This window comes from Crotalus tigris, unplaced genomic scaffold (assembly GCF_016545835.1).
Source record: "Crotalus tigris isolate CLP2741 ecotype Arizona unplaced genomic scaffold, ASM1654583v1 scf7180000017731.4096049, whole genome shotgun sequence".
NCBI lineage: Eukaryota > Metazoa > Chordata > Lepidosauria > Squamata > Viperidae > Crotalus > Crotalus tigris.
In genome coordinates, this window is record NW_024096599.1 from 72,834 (window position 1) to 92,067 (window position 19,234).

The window sequence follows — 19,234 nt, forward strand, 5'->3', positions numbered from 1 at the left end:
TCTTACTGAAACTGCTTCTAAGCAATCAACCAAATTTTTCATTCTTTTCTTTACAGTCCACACTGAAGGACTGTGTGCACTAGATGCTGATTATTGTTAATTATTTTCTGTTTCTTAATATGCACTCCATGGCCTACTCTCACACCGTTATGCAAGATCCCATTCTATAATGATCCTCTATGCCACGATCAACATCAGCAATTCCTCTATGGGGTTGTTACCCTACTTAATGCATGCTTTCTATTTAAAATACTAAGTGGTGCTCATATTCAGAGGCTATTCAAGCTATTTCCAAAATTAAAAAAGAGAGCTATATAGGCTTCATTTTATCACATCTTTTTAATATGTAATATCTCCATCCTGAACTGATAAAATAGAACAGCTGGAAGAAAGGACTCATTTAATAAGAAACCAGATTGTTTCCCGTCATAGGTATTTGTCCAATCTGCTATTTGACAGCGGAGCTAAAGTTTAAAGGGAGAAATTAATTTACCATTTCATTTGTCTTCTGTTCCTCTTGAAACAAAAACAAAACATGTCTCCAAATCAAAATAATCTAGTCACAAATGAATGCACATAAATATGTCACTCCTCCACTCTTCAAATATGTTGAATATTTCTAGCCAATGAAAATAAAATAAAGCAAATAATGTTTCATAATGTCTTTGTGTGTGTGTATACACACACACACACACACACATTCATACACACACACACACACACACACACATATACATACACAGACATACATACAGCATATAGACAGCCAAATGTTTTCTTCTTCCTTCACGTTAGCAAGGAAGCTTACCAAAAAGCCACAATGAAACAGTTTCATAATATATGCAAATTATATTAATTATTTCCAAGTAAAACATGAGAGTAATCCATGTGAGGCTTAAATATATCCTATAAAACTTTCCATAACTGACACCAATTAATAGCAATTCTCAAATATTTCCTAACATTCTAGATATTCTACTGGTACAAAGAAACAAATTGAAGCCATTCACCATACATCATCAAGCATATACTCTTTATTGAACAAAGATTCTTGTTTTAGCATTTTATATGATACAGCAAATAACATATTGGAAATAGCCAGTATCATATTAGTTCAATCCTAGTAATCCACAACATGTTTTTCACATTTTTCATAGCAGTCAGGTTTCATTTTACTACTCATCATTTTACTTCAAAATTTCTTCTCAGTCAGTACCAATTTATTATTTCTAGTAATGGGGACAACCTGAAAGGACTCTCTTTTGTTAGATATGCAAAACAGCTAAAAATTTAGACTCAAATACATACATTGATACAAGGCTTTTACATATTTATATTGTTGAAACCAGCACTATTCTGTTTAGGGTTGATATACACAAAGTTAGAAGTTACGAAAGATTATTTCATGATTATTGCAGCAAGATTATTTTTTTGCAAAAGATGGAAAGATTCAGCACTATCCATTAGGAAGGAATGATTAATGAAATTGACAGATCTTTTCTATTTTCTTTTCTAATTGCATTTTTAGATTTTTTTCAAGTTGGTTTCTTTTTCACTTTTTCTGTTCTTAAAACTTAAAAGTTATATGAAAAGAAATGTTTGTAGTTAAAGCTAATTATAGAGCCAGATGATCTAATTTAAACTTACTTCTAATATCATACTCAGTTTGAATTTCTGTTTTCCAGACTAGATATATCCTTTAGTGATTCTACCATGTCCCATTTATTTTTAACTAAAGCTCACAGTTTGATGCAATCACAAATCTGGTAGGCACATTGCTCAGTCCTAGTTCTGTATCACTGATGAATCAGATGAAAGGTCATAGCCCCAGTATTAATCCTTGGGGGGACTCCCCTATTTATGTATCTCCACTGAAATAATTCCCCACTGACTCCTAACCTCTCCTGTGCATTTTTTTTCCTGTATCCAATGATTAGATAAAATATGCATCTAACTGAAAAAACCTCAAGTAGACTTCTTTGAAATTGCCTTAAAATTATATTACTGCTGTAGTTCATACCATACAATTTCATAAATCTAGGTTTGGATTGCACATTTCTGGACTTTTATATGTATATGGCACAGATATTGAAGTTATTTCTCATAAAAAAGTACATGATATTAATATTTTTCTATTTTAAATTCATCAAGTGACCTTTTAATGGTTGCTTGTGGGCCCAAGGCACACAAGGAATATTCAGCAGGCATCAGTAGCAATTTGCTTCAAATACATGATTCTCTATCTCCTTGCCAAAATGTATAGTTCATGAAAAATAGACACTTTGTAACTGAAGCAATCTCATCAGTATAATTTCATTCTGATGGTGATATATGACAGATATATGACAGATAGCCATGCTGGTAGTATATGTGCCTCAACAATCAATAGAAGAATATTATTGGTTTGTCAATCAGATGTTATGTACAATCAGAATCCCAAAATAACTAAAACAGAGCAGCCATGGCATTAGTAGTCACAAATAATACTTTTAAAAACTAGACTCGTTTTTTACTGTATCATAAAGGTATTGGCTTCAATGCAATTGAAAGAACTTCTCCATAAGGTGCAATGAAAACAAATCAGATCTGCAATAAATTATAAAAAGATTCTTTGCTTATAATAAAAGAAGAACCTTAACTGCACAGGAGTCTAGGAAGCAAATGAATTGGGGAAAAGGGGCGTTGTCTTACCTGAACGCCTTTTCTCAGCATGATGATGGAGAATCCACGGATGGGTTGTCTTAATCTATCTGCTCCAATTAGACTAAGTCTGAAATTTATTACCGCCCCCTCTGTGCCAACTGCACCCCAGTTTTAGGCTAAGGCGATACTCAGACTTTAGTCCGACGCGTCTGAACAATATGGGAACTAGGCCAACTGACCTAATGGGAGGGAGTGGATTCTCCATCATCATGCTGAGAAAAGGCGTTCAGGTAAGACAATGCCCCTTTCTCCAGCATGATTGGATGGAGAACCCACAGATGGGACATACCAAAGCCCTGTGTCCCTAGGGTGGGGAATTAGATTGGGCCTGGGTCCCATCCAACGTTAATGCGTGTTCTAGAACCTTGCGGCCAAATGAAGCCGTAGAAGATGCATATATATCCCTCTTGTAGTGACAGACAAAGGAAGAGGGCGGTGCCCATGTTGCTGCTCTACAAATTCCCTCTACGGAGGTCTGAGTAGACCAGGCAGCTGTAGTAGCTGCGCCCTGGTGGAATGGGCCGTGATATGCCTGGGATCTCGCAGTGACTGAGACTGGTATGCCAGAGAAATACAAACTCTAATCCACCTGCGTATTGTGGTTGAAGAAACATTCTGACCTAGTGATGAAGGGTGATAGTACACAAACAGAGCCTCTGTTCTGTGGAAAGATGAGGTTCTCTGTATATAACAATATAAGCCCTGCGCACATCCAATTTGTTCCACTGAACCTCTAGGTCATTAGATGGGTTAGGACAGAAGTCCGGCAAAACTATTTCCTGAGATCTAGGATACAAGGACTTGACCTTAGGCACGAAGGAGGGGCCTAGCCTAAGGGTTACCCTGTCCTTATGGAACGTACACAGGTCCTTCCTCAATGAAGAGTAGCCAGTTCAGATATCCTTCTTGCTGAAGTTACAGCAACAAGAAATGCCACCTTCATCGATAACTGTTTAAACAAACCAGTGTCAATAGTTCAAAGGGTGTGAAACAAGAGCCTATAAACCTGATGAAGATCCCACGAGGGGTATCTATGTACAGTTGATGGTCTGATGTTGTTATCTCCTTTTAGGAAGGAGCGTATCATAGGGTAATGTGTTAAGGATTCATTGCCACAGGAAATAACTGTGGCAAGTGCTGCTACCTGCCTGCGGATGGTGCTTGTGGAAAGCCCTTTGTCTAGACCAGGGGTAGGCAACCCAAAACTCTCAAAGAGCCACTTGGACCCGTTTCCCACCAAAAACAAAACACTGGGAGCCGCAAAACCCTTTTGATATCTAAAATGAAGATAACACTGCATATATCCTTTTTTACCTTTATTATAGGTGTGTGTATGTGTGTCTGTATGTGTATATGTGTGTGTGTGTATATATATATATACACACACACACACACACACACACACACACACACACACACATTAAAAATAAAAGTAAAAATATGACTCTTGGGAATATCCATACTATTAAAACAATGATCACCAAGAGAATGCTTTAAGAGAATAAAATTACATACACACAAAGGTAAAAAAGGATATATGCAGTGTTATCTTCATTTTAGATGTCAAAAGGGTCTCTCTCTCCCTCCCTCTCTATCTGCCCTTGGTCTGCCACTCCTCTTCCCCCCCCACTCTCTCTCTCCCTCTCTCTCTCTTTCTCTCTCTCTTTTTCTCCCCCCCCTCCTATCTGCTGCTCACCTGGCAAGCTTCAAGCTGTTGTCCAACAACCTCCGGGGTAGGCAACCTCGTCTCTTTTATGACTCATGGACTTCAACTCCCAGAATTCCTGAGTCAGCCTAGCTGGGCTAGCTAGCTCTCTCCTGCCTTTCCTGCTTCCTGCTTCCTTCAGAGACGCAGCAAAGGGAGGAGCTCCGCCCAGAAAGCTTTTCAGCTCCTCGGAGAACACTGTGAGTGCATTCTCTTTTACACATACACATACACACACACACACACACACACAAAACACACACACACACACACACCCAGACACACACACAGAGAGAGAGAAGCAGGGAAGTGCAATTGCCTCTCTCTGTCTCTGTCTCTCTCTGCAAAGGCAGAGGAGGCTGGGAGCCACAGGGGAAGGCTCAAAGAGCCGCATGCGGCTCCGGAGCCGCAGGTTGCCGACCTGTGGTCTAGACCATCCCTCAGGAACTCCAAGATAACTGGCATTGAAACCTCCAAAAGGTCAATTTTTTGAACTGAACACCAATTACAGGAGTCTCTCCATGTGGCATCGTATATTCTATTCGTCGAGGGTCGCCTGGATTGCTGAATCATAGCTATGACCCTTGACGAATATGAGTCTCAGCCTAAGGCCTGCCTCTCAAGTGCCAGGCCGTTAACTGGAGTCATTGAGGGTCTGGATGGCGTAGTTCCCCCTGAATGTGGGAGATGCGATTTGCTGGGATCCTCCATGGAGGTGATGCAGAGAGCTCCATCAGGTCGGCGACCAAGAGCATCTCGGCCAATGCGGCGCAACCAGGAGGACCTCTGCTCATTCGCGAAGGATCTTCCTGATCGTGGCAGGAAGAAACGGCAGAGGAGGGAAGGCATAGAGCAGTTCCCTGGGCCAGGGACTGTGGAGCGCATCTGTTCCCTCCGCTGATGGAGGTGGGAACCCGGAAAGGAATCTGGGAAGTTGTGAGTTGGTGGGGGAAGCAAAAGGTCTAAGGTTGGGGAACCAAACCTGTCCAAGATCTCTCTGAACACCTTCGGATCCAACTGCCATTCGGAATGGTCCATGGTTGCTCTGCTCAGTGAGTCCGCCTGCTGGTTGGTCACTCCGGATATGTGTTCCGCCCTGATGGAGGCAAGATTCAGTTCCGCCCAGGACCCCAGCAATTTGGCCTCCTGCATGAGAGGCCTGGACCTTGTCCCTCCTTGTCCGTTGACGTGGGCCTTGGCTATAATGTTGTCGGTTAAAATCAGGACATGTTGGCCCTGTACTATATCGGTGAATCTCTTTAGGGCCATATGTATGGCTCTGAGTTCCAGCCAGTTTATATTGTTCTTTAGGTCCTGTTTGGACCACCGACCTTGAGCCCAGTGCGTGTGGAGGTGTGCCCCCCACCCAAACAGGCTTGCATCTGTGGTAATGGTAATCCTGTCTGGTTCTAATCCTGCTCCCCGTGTCAGCGCCGGGGAGTCCCACCATTGAAGGGAGTTCAAGTCTCTGAAATGGAAGGAGAAGCCATGTAATTCTCTGGCATGGAGGCGTGCCCATGGCACAATTTGCACGCAGGACACCGTCTTCCCCAGTAGCTGTGATAGGGAGGCCAATGTGACTACTCTGGCCCTTTGGATCCGATGTACAAGAGTCTGAATAGAGTTCCTTTGGTCCTGAGATAGGTAGACCGTACAATTGTCCGTGTCTATAACAGCGCCCAAATGGATGAGCCGGGTTGTTGTATGACTTTTCTGGAAATTAACAGAAAACCCGTGCTCCTGAAAGACCTTGATGGCTAGGGCGAGGTCTGACTGAGCGTTTCGGAATGATGATGACTGAATTAGTAGGTCATCTAAATAGCATTGAATTCTGATTGGAATTTGTCTAAGGTGGGCTGCGAGCACTGCCAGTACCTTGTAAATACCCTCGGTGTCAATGAGAGGCCAAATGGTAGGGCTCTGTACTGGTAGTGGGCATAGCTGAATCTGAGGAATTTGCAGTGGTTAGGAAACATATCTCAGTTAGGTCTATTGAGGTAAGAAAGTCAACTTGCCTGATGCTGGCCAGGATTGATTGAAGTGGTTGCATCTTAAACTTCTTATACCTCAAGTAAGGTTTAGACCTTTCAAGTCTAAGATTGCCCTCCAGCCCCCCAAGTCTTAGGGATGATGAAGAGGTTTGAGTAAAACCTTCGTCCTTCTTGGTCTTGTGTACTGGTTCAATTGCTCGTATTTGTAATAAATGAGCTATGGCCTCTGACATAAAGTCAGCCCTGGACCTGCTCGTTGGGATAGGGCAAGAGCGGAATTTGTCAGGTGGTTGAGAACAAAATTCTAGTCTCAAACCTTGCGTGACAGTGTCTAACACCCCTGCATCTGTAGTGATGGCTGTCCAAGTGCTGGAATAAGGGGCCAGCCGGCATCTGTAGTGGTGACTGCCCAAGTGCTGGAATAAGGGGCCAGCTGGCTTCCTATGGGAAGTGAGACTGTGAGATCAGTTGAGGAACGGCTTGAAGGGGCCGCTTGGCCTGGATCTGTGGTCTGCTTCTGCATGCTGAACGATCCTGCTGTCGTTCTTGTCTCTGAAAGGAATAGAGGGATGCCTGGGCCCAGTCCCAGGATGGAGCTGGTCGAAAGGCAGCCTCCTGTAACGGCTCTGTGACATGAGTTAACCAGAGTTTTACGTTTGTCCTTACCTTCAGTTAAGTATGGTTCTAGTGCCTTACCAAAGAGATGTCCACCTGTGTAAGGTTTAGAGGCCAGACGCCACTTGGTCTTGGTGTCTGCTCGCCAATTCCTGGGCCAAAGGAGCCTTCTTGCTGAGATGTCTGCAGCGATGGTCTGGCAGTGTATCTAGCCATGTGCAGAGAAGCGTCGGCTAGGTACTGTACTGGGATATAGCCACTAACTTACCCAGATTTTGGTGAGCTCTGAGCTGGTCCGGAGGGATCCTGTCCTGGAGCTCACGTAACCCAAGGGCTGAAGCCCTGGCGAAGAAGGCCATGGACATTGCCGCCTTTGTTGCCCAGGCTGATGCCAGATGGGAACTACGCAATGCGGAGTCAATCTTTTTATCCTCCGCCCTAAGGGCCTCATTTATGTCCCCAGGGATGTTAACATTGGGAGACAATGAGTTCAAGGCTCATCAATCTCAGGAATCTCCAATAGGGAGGCCAGGGAACGGGCAACATTGAATAATGTTCTCTCTACTGCACCGGGGCTTAAGAATGATCCTAAGTTCTCCCATTGTTCTTGAACTATATTCAGAAAAAGGGGAGGGCAGGGAATATTGTTCTGCGAGACTGAGGGCTCGGTGTATATGGCGTGGGGACCCTTGGACGTTGTAGGTGGGGTCTCCTGTTCTTGGGGGAGGTTTGCAGTAGTGCAGGCCCTGAGTAGCAGGGAATTAAAGAATGAATGGTCAAAGAGACTGACAGGAGGGGTGGGGTGAGAGGGAGTGATGCCCTCGTCCGCAAACAAAATCAGGCCAGATTGTTCAAATCTGGAGATTGTGGATGATACGTGGCCTGGGGGGTGGCTTTGGGGTGTTGGAGGCCATAAACTGAGCCACAGCCTGGGCTATCATGGACTAAAGGAGGTCCGGGTTGAAGGCCTGGTTCTCAGGAGGGCGAAGCCCTGCTGCAATGGGGGTGAATGTGGCCTGGGGTCCTGGGGTGTCCTGGTTGGTTATGTCCCTCCCTGGGTCCACTCTTGTGGTTAAATCTAATTGGGGAATTCCCCTGGGGGGAGACCAGGCCCCTGGAGCTGAGGCACAATGTGAGGAAAGGGGTTCAAAAATGGACCTTCCCATCGTGCCTGTCAGATCTGGGGAGGCCGCTCTCAGTCTTTGGGACTCCTCCTCCCTCTGTGGCTCCCTGCTTGGCCGGGCTCGCTTGGTGGTGTTCTTTCCACTTGCCTCTGTTTTACGTTTCCTCTTGGCCGGCTCGCTGGTTTTCTCTGCCATGATGAGCTGCTCTGGGCTCAACCTTGGTAAAACACCCCCCCTCGGCGCTGTAACTCACCAAGGGAGCCTGCAGAGATGATTCAGCCCGTGAGGAGGGTGGGCAGGGATTGGTGGGCACTGCGTCCCTTGGGAGCGAGCTGGCCCTCCCCAGTGCAATCTGCTGTGGAGATGATATAGTTGAATCTCGAGGCCTCTGCCTCCGGTGATCATACACTGCCCTCAGGAATGAGTTACAGGCAGTCTGGGCCTCAGTCACATACAAAATGGCTGCCATGAGTCAATTCAAAATGGCGGCCGCAGAGTTCGTGCCAAAAAAAATGGCCGTTAGAAGAAGGCCTTGAGGCCTGAGGCCTAAGCTGCGATGAGCCCTCATTCCGAGGAATCGCTTGGGCTCCTAACACAGCGAATGGATTCCAAAAAAAGGCCATTAGAAGAAGAAGGCCTTGAGGCCTGTGGCCTAAGCTGCGATGAGCCCTCGTTCCGAGGAATCACTTGGGCTCCTAACGCAGCGAATGGATTACAATTAGGTGAGCTGAGAGAGGCTGAGGCAGGCCGAGGCCTAGTAAGGCCTCCAGGCTCTGAAAATTGGATTGGTGCCAAAAACTTTCTCCTGCTGCTGGGGCGGTCTGCTGAGGCCGAGGGACCTAGAAAAGGCTCCCTCCAGGCCTGATGAGCCTCGTCGTCCCTTGCGGAGCCCCCCAGTCAATTGGCAAGCTTACCCCTGCCTCTAAGGCCTCCAGGCTCTGGTTAGAAGAATGGAGCCTCTGATGCAGAGGAACGGCCCCTGGTAGGAGATTTCTCTTGCTTCTGGGAATCCAATTTTCAAGCTGATTGTGAAGCTGAAAGGAAGAAAGGGAAAGTTCCCCCCCCCCCAAGGGAGGTTTTGTCAGCCTGTCAGCCTGCTAGGCTACAGGTTGGGATGAAATAAAATAGGAATACACAGTCTTCTGCTCCAGGAGCAAAGAAAAAAACGTGTCTTAGAGCAAAGAGACTAAGTCTAAAACTGGGGTGCAGTTGGCACAGAGGGGGCGGTACTAAATTTCAGACTTAGTCTAATTGGAGCAGATAGATTAAGACAACCCATCTGTGGGTTCTCCATCCAATCATGCTGGAGAACATTCATTTGTGATTTTAGATATATTTTATTTTATATTCTAATATTAAACAAATATTCAAGAAAAGACATCTTCAACAAAATTAACTCAGCTTTGTAATACTTTCTCAAAACAAACTTTCCTTCTGATTAGTTTCCTAGTGTGATGATGATGATGATATGATATGATCATATGGTATTGTTACATTATCCAGGAGACTACAATGAAATTGCAGAATAGTATGGTTGCCAAAGTACCAGCTCTGTTGTAGGAAATGCTCACGCACTTCCCATGGTGTGTCACAAGAAGTCAAGCTGGCTTCACACCATAAAGAAAGACAAGCAGCACTTCCTGCAGGGTCACCCAAAGTCCCCTCCCTCTCCAGAGCCGCCTCACAAATGGGCACTGCAACTGGGAAGGTTCAGAGGACATTCATCTGCACAGAGCAGCAACTCATTCCCTCACCAAAGTACAATCTATTTTATCTACTCACATAGAACATGTTTTTGAATTGTTAGGTGGACAGAGGTGAGTGATGGGAGCTCACCCTGACACACAGTGCTAGGACTCAACCCACTGGAGCAGAAACCATTTCCAGCATCATTAAGGCACTGAGGCACCACACATCTTTCCTAGTGACAGATAAAATTCTTTTCTTTAATTGTATTTTTTGCTTTTTGATTACTGAGAATTATTGAGAAATTTTAAATTAGACTGCAAAGTAGAGTTGCTATTTTTAATTAACCTAATATACAATAACATTTTAATTTAACGGACATTTTGAGACAAAAAGTGTCTGTTAAATCAGAATGATTGTTAAATCTTAATTTACATAATTAATAGCGTAGTTATATATCGTAAATGCCGGCGTACAAGGCGATCCGGCGTATAAGACGACCCCCGTCTTTATAGCCGGGCCGCATTCCTAGAACGTCATCTTATATGCCGGAAACTACCAGTATTTCCGGCGTATAAGACGACTCGGCGTATAAGACGACCCCTGTCTTTGGCGCCGATTTCAGCGCTTGCGGAAGTCGCCTTATACGCCAGCATTTACGGTAACTGACTTTATTACACTGATTTGTGTCAGTGTCACTGGCATAATTAGGTAATTATGCTAATGATATAATTGTGACTACTGTCTGGACAGACTTTAGAAAAAATGATTTATTTTTTATTTGGGGAGTAAATTTCACATTATTTTATGGAAGCAATTTTCTAAAACTATTATCTCACATCAAATATAAATTGATTAATAGTTTAAAATGATTGTTCAGATTAGGATTACACAATATTTTTTCTAAGACAGGGGCACTTTTCTTCTCTGGATAAATGAGAGTAAGGGCACCCAAAAGTTGTATCACTTTGCTTTCATATATATTTTAATAAAAAATTACTAGAGTTATATAACAATTACCCAAGTCATTTGTGTAATCAATTTCTCTTCCTGTCACATTAAAATTTTTGACTTGGTAACAACTATTAAAGGTCTCTCAGGAGAGACTGTAATAAGTTAGTGATAGAAAAACAGTGGCAATGCATGTACATCAGACACTTCATCCTCATATCAATCATTCTATTAAGTTTAAATAAAAACATTCACATTCATAATTATAAAGTGTAGTCCATTATTTAAGATTTGTCATTTAATACTAAAAAGCAAAACACAGGGATAAAAATAATCTAAAGAAAATATACATAAATGGAGAAAGAGATGACATGCAAAGAAAAAGAAACCTTTTAAAACTTGCAAGAGTGAACAGATGGGAAAGACCTTCTACACAACACTAAATTAGCAGCTGCCACATCAATGTAATTTTATACAGTCTAATGTCTTGAAAGGGGCTTTGCAAGAATTTTAGGCCTGGCAACTGCTTTTGAACAATATGATAGGCTTGTCTTAGTAATTACTTAAAGTCAGAGAGAAATATCAACAACCTAAGATATACAGATGATACCACTCTAAGCAGTAGGCGTGAGCTTAAATGGACTCCAGAAGATGGTAGAGGATAGGAAGACCTGAAGGAACATTGTCTATGGGGTTGCGATGGGTCAGACACGACTTTGCAATTAACAACAACAAAGTCAGATTTGAGTGTATAGAACTTTTCAGCTTTTAAATCTCCATTTGGAATTGTAACTTTTAAACAAATGTATGATTTCATCAGCAAAACAACATGACATAAAAATGAAGGTAATTTTTATAAAATTGACAAAATTAAATATCTATATGCTAAAACCAGTTGCCCATATACTTTTATTTTTTTCTAAACTCTGACTTATCATTCTTGGAAATTCAGAATCCATGTGGGTCTGAAGACCCAAAAAAGGAAATGTTCCAAAACATGGAGAAAAGGCCAAACTATTTATTTCCCATTCGCTTTCTTATATACATTTATGTATACTTTTTTAACAGGAAAAAATAACTATGTGCCTGATCACAGATAAATATCTCCACTAAAAAAGAAGAAATAAATTAGTAAATATATCATACTGGAAATATTAGTGTAAGTAGCAATCTCATAGTTAGGACTATGTCTCAATTTTACCAATAAAAATTATATACACATTATGTCTTTATTATGCCTACCTTTACTGAATAATTAATATATATAAATACATATAATACATATGTATAATACGCAGTGGTGGGATTCAGCCGGTTCACACCATTTCGCTAGAAGTGGTAGCTAATTTTTTGTTGCTCAGGCCCAGAATGGACTTCCAGAAGCGGCATCCACACAGAGAACCGGATGTTCACATATTTGAATCCTACCACTGATAATACATACATATAAAAGTGACACATGGATATTTCTGTATCCAAATAACTACCACTTTCAGGAAGTGAAAGCACCCATTGTCTCCCAATTATTATAGTAGTATGTATTTAGTGGAATCTTATCAAAACCACAGCATGCTACTGAGTCCAGAACAGATATTGGTTTCAAAATAATGCAAAAGCAAACCTATTTTGACAAAATAAATAACTTATTTAGAATTAAGTGTAATCTTATTTTTAAGCTGTTTATTAAGTTTCCAATATCTTGACAAGATTCTTTGTTACATTGAGAAGCCTGGCAACACCTTAAAAACCTGATTTGTCGTGCACTGCCATGAAACTTATCATGTTTGAAGTAATCTTATCATTTTGGGCATGTATATCTATATAAGCCAGTTGGGAATTTTAATGATGCCAGTATATATTAATTCATTATCTTTCCTACAGCAAATGGAAGCAGCTAGCAAGCTTAAAAATATAAGGTTTGGACAGAAATTTATCCAGAAATCTCAAGACAGTAAACTAAGATAAGAAGACAAAAACAGATAAAGAAACAAAAAATCCTAGATAAAAAAAATGGCAAACGTTGCCAAGAAAGCAATATGGATACAATCCAGTTATCATCAGCATAAGAATCCATTAACAATCACACTGCCAAGATGATCAAATGTGCATTGCAACATCAAAAAACTAAGTTCACTTTTTCATAATTGCATTAAAATACTTCTTGCACATTTTTCAATTCTCCCTTGTTTCCCTCAGTGTCTCATTGTTTCCTGGGCATCTGTGTTCATCAACCTGACTCAAGAGAGACTTTATTTTTCCAGAAGAATAAAGTGCTACATCTTACTAATTAACATAATTGTTAAGCACATTTAATTTAAGACAAAATATAGTGTATGAAATAATGCAATGAATTTTTATTTATTTATTTATTTATTTATTTAAATAATTTATTTATTTAAATAATTAGCAATTTGTACTAATTGCTTTTGAAAACTCAGAAGTATATTATATAAAGATACAGAAAGCTATAACAGCTTTTAAAATATAGCTATATCAAAATAAGGTGAAAAAGGCAATTAAAATAACTTAAAATAAAGACAGCAGAAACAAAGACAACAGATAAAATAGCAAGAGAAAAACCTTAAAAGAAAAATGCTGTTTATTAAAATTTTGAATAAATAATTTTCACTTTGTATGTTATTTGTACACCTGTAAATCTTGTGGAAGACATGTTTAACAAAACAGTAGAACGCAAATGAAGTTGCCTTAATTAAAAGCTCTTGAAAATGGTATCTCATAATCCTGTATGTCATGTGATATTTAAAACCATTTACTGCCCACATATTGAGAATATGCATATTTGATGGCTAGACAGTGGAAAGGAGAGGCTCATTGCATGATACCGAAGCTGCATATGGAATGATATCCAACATTATAAAGTATGTTATGATCGATTATCAAAGTCAATAAGTTTCTAATGATAGGAAAAGCAACTTTGATAGCATTCCTTAGAATTAGAAACAATAGTAGAATCCAGTATACTGGATTCAATAATAAGCTAAACTATTTATTATTAATATTTCAATATTTTATCTATGTATTAAAGAATGCTACCCATAATCCATGCCAGTTGCTTTATCAATATCGAAAAATCTTTGATGTCAATTATGTAAATCTGTTGTATTGGGTATTAGGAATACAAAACAGTAAGTATTAAGAATTTCTTGTGATAGTCAAATAGTACCTCTGATTAACACAGCTTCAAAAAAGATCCCCAAGGCTAAATAAAGCAAGACACACATGTAATATGATGTTTTTATTTGTGAAACGTATACACAATTAAAAGCCTTTATTTCCCCAAGGATATTATTTATATAAGAATCCAGCAATCATATTTGATGAATTTATAAGCCTATGAGCTACTCTACCAGTAAGTACCAGTGATATAGTACAATTAATCCCATGTTACTCTGTGTTATGAGCTGCAGCAATGAATCCGCATTACAATAAACCAATTAAAAAATGAGAGGCACATTGAGCATTTTTTCACAGTTAGGAATCACCCTTTCTGTCAACTGCATTCAACTGGTTGATATTATAACATAAATATGCCCGAGGCAACTACAAGATTATGAAACTAGATAAATTGATTATGGGATGGGTGAATTAATAACTTTCAATACAGAAGAGAAGTGTCAGTCAAAGCTGAATGAAATGAAAATCCTGGATCAAAAACATGTTTACATTTTTGATTTTCTGAATGTTTCTATGCAAAAAGTGCTGTTACATTTCTGAGCAAAGACATGCAATTACATAAATAAAGCAACAATTTATATTCCATACCTCTTGTAGTCAACTCTAGAAGACTGAGAGGTGAAAATCCATCACTTGTAGTGTTTGATTCTTGCTTGTTCTGGAATGTAATGAAAATAATAGTTAAATTGAGGTGGTTGTAATATACAAATATAATATAATATTCCAACAGTTATTTATTTAGCATTTCAAAAATGACGATATTTCATGATTTATATAGTAAATTTGTCTTCATTATGGATATATAGTTTTTCTGTCTCCAAAAGTACTAATATCTATTACTGTTTAATAGAAACTAATAGCCAATAAAAAAGAAATCAAGGATGAGTTTCTAAATACAAGTGACAATTAGCTGAATTTCTCTGAATATTTTGTCACTATCAATATAAATCAGATAAAAGGAACTAATACAATCAAATGTATATCTAATCAGTGTTACTAATTCCTTTTATATTTTTATCATGCAGCATTTATGAACTTGCCTTTTTCTCAATTATAAGATCTAGAACATTTTTTACAACTTAAAACTTCTAATTTGGAAAAAAAAAAAGGCTAGATAGCAAGGTGCATAAATTTAGGCCCAAACTTGACTGTAGGTATTGATTTCCAGAAATGAGTAACTGAATATTCTGAGTGGGGAGTAGAAGTAAAATGGCAAAATTGTTAGGGTACCATATTACCGAAGGACAAACAGAAAAGGTAAACATGGCTAAATCAGCTTTTAAGAAAATGGGGTTCAATTGTGATCATTTCCATTACAGAACAGATATGCTAGGTAGTTATTTGGGAATTTTAATTTAATATATTTGGAATGAAAAGAGAAAGGGTCCAATAATCTTACTTTCAATCTTATGTAGTTACTATTAGAGATATATGGTGATAATTCACAAATCATCTTCATATCATTATCTTCATATCTTATTGAAGAAATGCTTTTCTTTCAAATTTAAACAATGATATAAATATGAATGCTCCAACACTGGAAGTTTTCAAGAAGAGACTGGACAGCCATTTGTCTGAAATGGTATAGGGCATGGATCAGCAACCCACGGCTTCGGAGCCGCATGTGGCTCTTTGAGCCATCACCTGCAGCTCTGGAACCTCCTCCGCCATTTGCAGAGAGAGAGAGAGAGAGAGGCACTTGCACTTCCCTTCTCTCTCTCTGTCTCATGCGGTCTTCCCCCTCACAGAGCTCAGATTGGCCCTGTGCCTGGGTGCTCCACCCCTGGGAGAAGCGTAGCCAGGAAGTCCCTTTCCCGGGCTGGCCCCGTCCAAGGCGCACATGGCCATGGAGCCATGCGGGGAAGCCCCGGGATCCTCACTGGGAGTGGCCCGCCACAGGCTCCGCTGAGGGGGCCAGCCTCCCGCAAGCCACAGCCTAAGGGAGAGCAGCCCCTGCAATCCCCAGTCAGTGTGAATGTTGGCCCCGCTGGCCGGGAAGGCACGCTGGAATCACGGCTGCCAGGAAAGAAGAGGGAGATGCAGCAATGGAAGGAGAGGAGAGCCTCCTCTTGGGGCGCGGCGGCAGTGGCAGCTTCCTTGCCCTTCTCATCCTCCTCCCCTTATTCCTCCTGCTGCCCCAAGGGTGGCTCGGGTGGGCACCAGGGCCTGAGGGGCACTTGGGGGGGCCAGCTGGGCCAGCAGAGGGGCTGGTCAAGCAGAGCAGCTGCAGCATTGCTGACAGGGCCAGTGGCCTGCGCCGCACCAGCCCCCACCATGGCTACATTGGATGGGCGGAGGGCGAGGCTGGGCAGCGCAGAGTTCCGGCTGGGGCAGCGGCAGCAGCTTTCTCACCATCCCCCTCCCCTTCTTCCTCCTGCAGCCCCCTGAGCGGCAGTCCAGGCTGGGGCGGTGGCTGGCGCCAACATTGCTCCCTGGGCAGCCGAGCCAGCCCGCGTCTCCCCAAGCCGGTCTGGGCGGCAGTCCCGGCAGGGGTGGCGGCTGGTGGGGGCATTGCTCCCTGGGCCATCCCTGGGCAGCCAAGCCAGCCACGCTTCTCCACGAACCTGCTCATCTCCACTGGCGCCAGCGATACCATCTGGTGCTGTTTACACGGCTGTTCTTCCATGTGACTGAGATAGGCAGCGCCGCTCCGCTATCGTTTCCTCGGACCAGAGTTGGGGCCGCTGCCTATCTCAGTCATGCTGTCCATTGACTTCCATGGAGACGCTTGGCAATGGCCAATTGAAACAGCTTCAAGGATCGAGCTGCGGGATGGCTTTGAATGGTAGAGAGAGACACAGAGATGCAAATGTGTCTCCACAGGAGATGCAGCAAGGGCAGGAGATGAGGAGGAGTCAGCCTATGTCTGTGCACATGCACAGATTTAAACGGAGGCTTCCAAACCTGACACCCATACAAACATGGATGTCTGGAAAAAAAGGGGGAAAAGTGGGCGTGACTATTTAAAGACCCCCACTTTTCCTTTCCTTCCTCCTCTTTGGCAGTGTTGACTTCTGCTCCTTCAATCCTGGTTGCTCCTCGCAGTCCCTGCCTGCCACGGCTATTTCTGAGAGCGTGGACCAGCTACCTGTGGGCAAGCCCTGAAAGCTTTCTTCCTCTCCCCAATCTTGCCTTTCTTACTCGCCCTCTGATAGCGGCATCTGCTGGGTTTCCTCAACCTCCTCCATGTTTTATTTTAATCCCACCACCGCCTCCCTCTTTCACAAAGTTGACATTCCGGGGACTCGGACCTCGCTTCACTCCTGGAGTCACTTGGCGAAGCTTGAAGGTGAAGCTGCCTACTCCCACCTCCTGCAGAGCAGAACTGCTGCTTCCTTGCCCTCCCAGCGAAAGAACCCCAGAGAAGTGGAAGACGTCCTTTCTCCCACTTTCCGCTTCTCATCCTCTCTTTTCTGAGCACTCCTCCCAGAGCGATCCAGAAGCCTCAATTCCAGCCTCCCACAGCAGGCTGAGATAGGTGAGCCTGAGCGGGCATCTGCTGCTGCCTCGGAAGATTTGCTGCAGCAGCTCTTTCTCCCCATCAGCCTTCTCCTCCACTTCCTGGGAACCTTCACGCCAAAAGGCGGAAAGAAGAAAGAAGGAGAGTGTGGGGTGGGGGGAGAGCAGTCTTTTCTGAGGAGAGGAGAAGCCAGGACGGAGCTGGAGGGGGGGCAGAGCCAGTGCAAGTCTCACCTTAGGCTCCACTCTTTAATCAAGCCCCCTGTTCTGTGCGTATGCTCGCACATTATGCGGCTCCCAGTTTTTTCTTTTGTGAGGAAAACGGGCCCAAGTGGCTCTTTCAGTGTTTTAGCTTGCCGAAGATTTCCTGCTTGAGCAGGGGGTTGGACTAGATGACCTCCAAGGTCCCCTCCAACTTTATTATTATTTTACTACTACTACTACTACTACTACTACTACTACTACTACTACTACTACTACTATGGATCATCGCACAGTCAGCCAGATGTTCAGACTGGATTTGGCATTTTGTGTACCTACCTTACCCAGGACCTGGGATAGGCAGATATGGATGTTTGATGGTATTACAGATATCGTCGCAGGATGGAAGCAGTTCCTAGTAAGGCTGCCTTTTGCAATTGACTAATAGCGAATTTGTCAATGCCAATGGTGTTCAAGTGGTGCTCCAGTTGTTTTGGGATTGCACCCAAGGAGCCTATTACTATTGGTACTACCCTTGCTTGCTTTTGCCACAGTCTTTCTATTTCTATTTGTAGGTCTTTTTATTTTGTTATCTTCTCCAGTTCTTTCTCGTCTATTCTGCTGTCTCCAGGCACTGCCACGTCCACTATCCAGACTTTTTTGTCTTTCTTATCGACAATTGTTACTACTATTACTACTACTACTACTACTACTACTACTACTACTACTACTACTACTATTATTATTATTATTATTATTATTATTATTTTTCAACAGAAAAATATGTATATTTTTCCTATGGTATAAATCCAGAGTTCTATTTTAGAGTTATAATAAATATGACATCTATATTCTGTTTTCCACATATTATACATGTATGTCTCTACACCCACGTCTTCTACCATAAACATACACATTTGATTGTTCTTCTATATAATTAATAGGATCAGAATAGCTCTACAAACTACAGCCAAGCCAATTTTTTTTATCAGTAGCTAACTTTGCTGGTCAACATGACTCATGGCAGACTCTTGCCTTCTTTAATGCCATAATTTACTTACATCTATTTCAATATCCTTAAAATCAACAATAGTTCACATAATTATGGTACTATTTTTATACAGAAACTAATCATTCTTTTCCTTAATGCTTTTTTATATGTTGCCTGTACATCTTAAACCTGATAGTGTTTCACCTCATAGGCCATAACAGGGGTATTCCAATGCAGCTAAGAAAAACAAAAAATAAAACCAGAGCTAAGACTGTTTTACTATTAAAGAATTCAGTCCATTTGGACAAAAAACATTGATATGGCTTAGATTTTCCAAATACCAGTGGAAAGTGTGTGTGTGTGTGTGTGTGGGAGGAGGGGGAACAGATAATATTTGGTATTCTTTTATATCTGGTCATTGTTCCAATAAATAAACTTTAGGTCAGAGCAAGTTTGAGACAGTAAACCTATTAAACTTTTATGTGGTACCAAGCTAAAATGAGAGCTATCGGTGATCACTATGCATGTCATGACCAAATATTTTTAGCAATAATTAACCAAAACATACAAAAGTTATTAAATGCTACTTTTTACTATTATTTCACAATTTAAA

General features: G+C 41.8%; 1 protein-coding gene across 1 annotated transcript in view; it reads right to left on the bottom strand.

The window, feature by feature from the left end:
• LOC120306253 (disks large-associated protein 1-like) overlaps nt 1-19,234 on the bottom strand; it is a 179,701-nt gene that overhangs the window by 57,647 nt on the left and 102,820 nt on the right. The window contains exon 2 of the mRNA XM_039339116.1: nt 14,559-14,628. The gene's annotated coding sequence lies outside the window, so the exon portion shown is untranslated. The remainder of the gene's footprint in view (nt 1-14,558; nt 14,629-19,234) is intronic.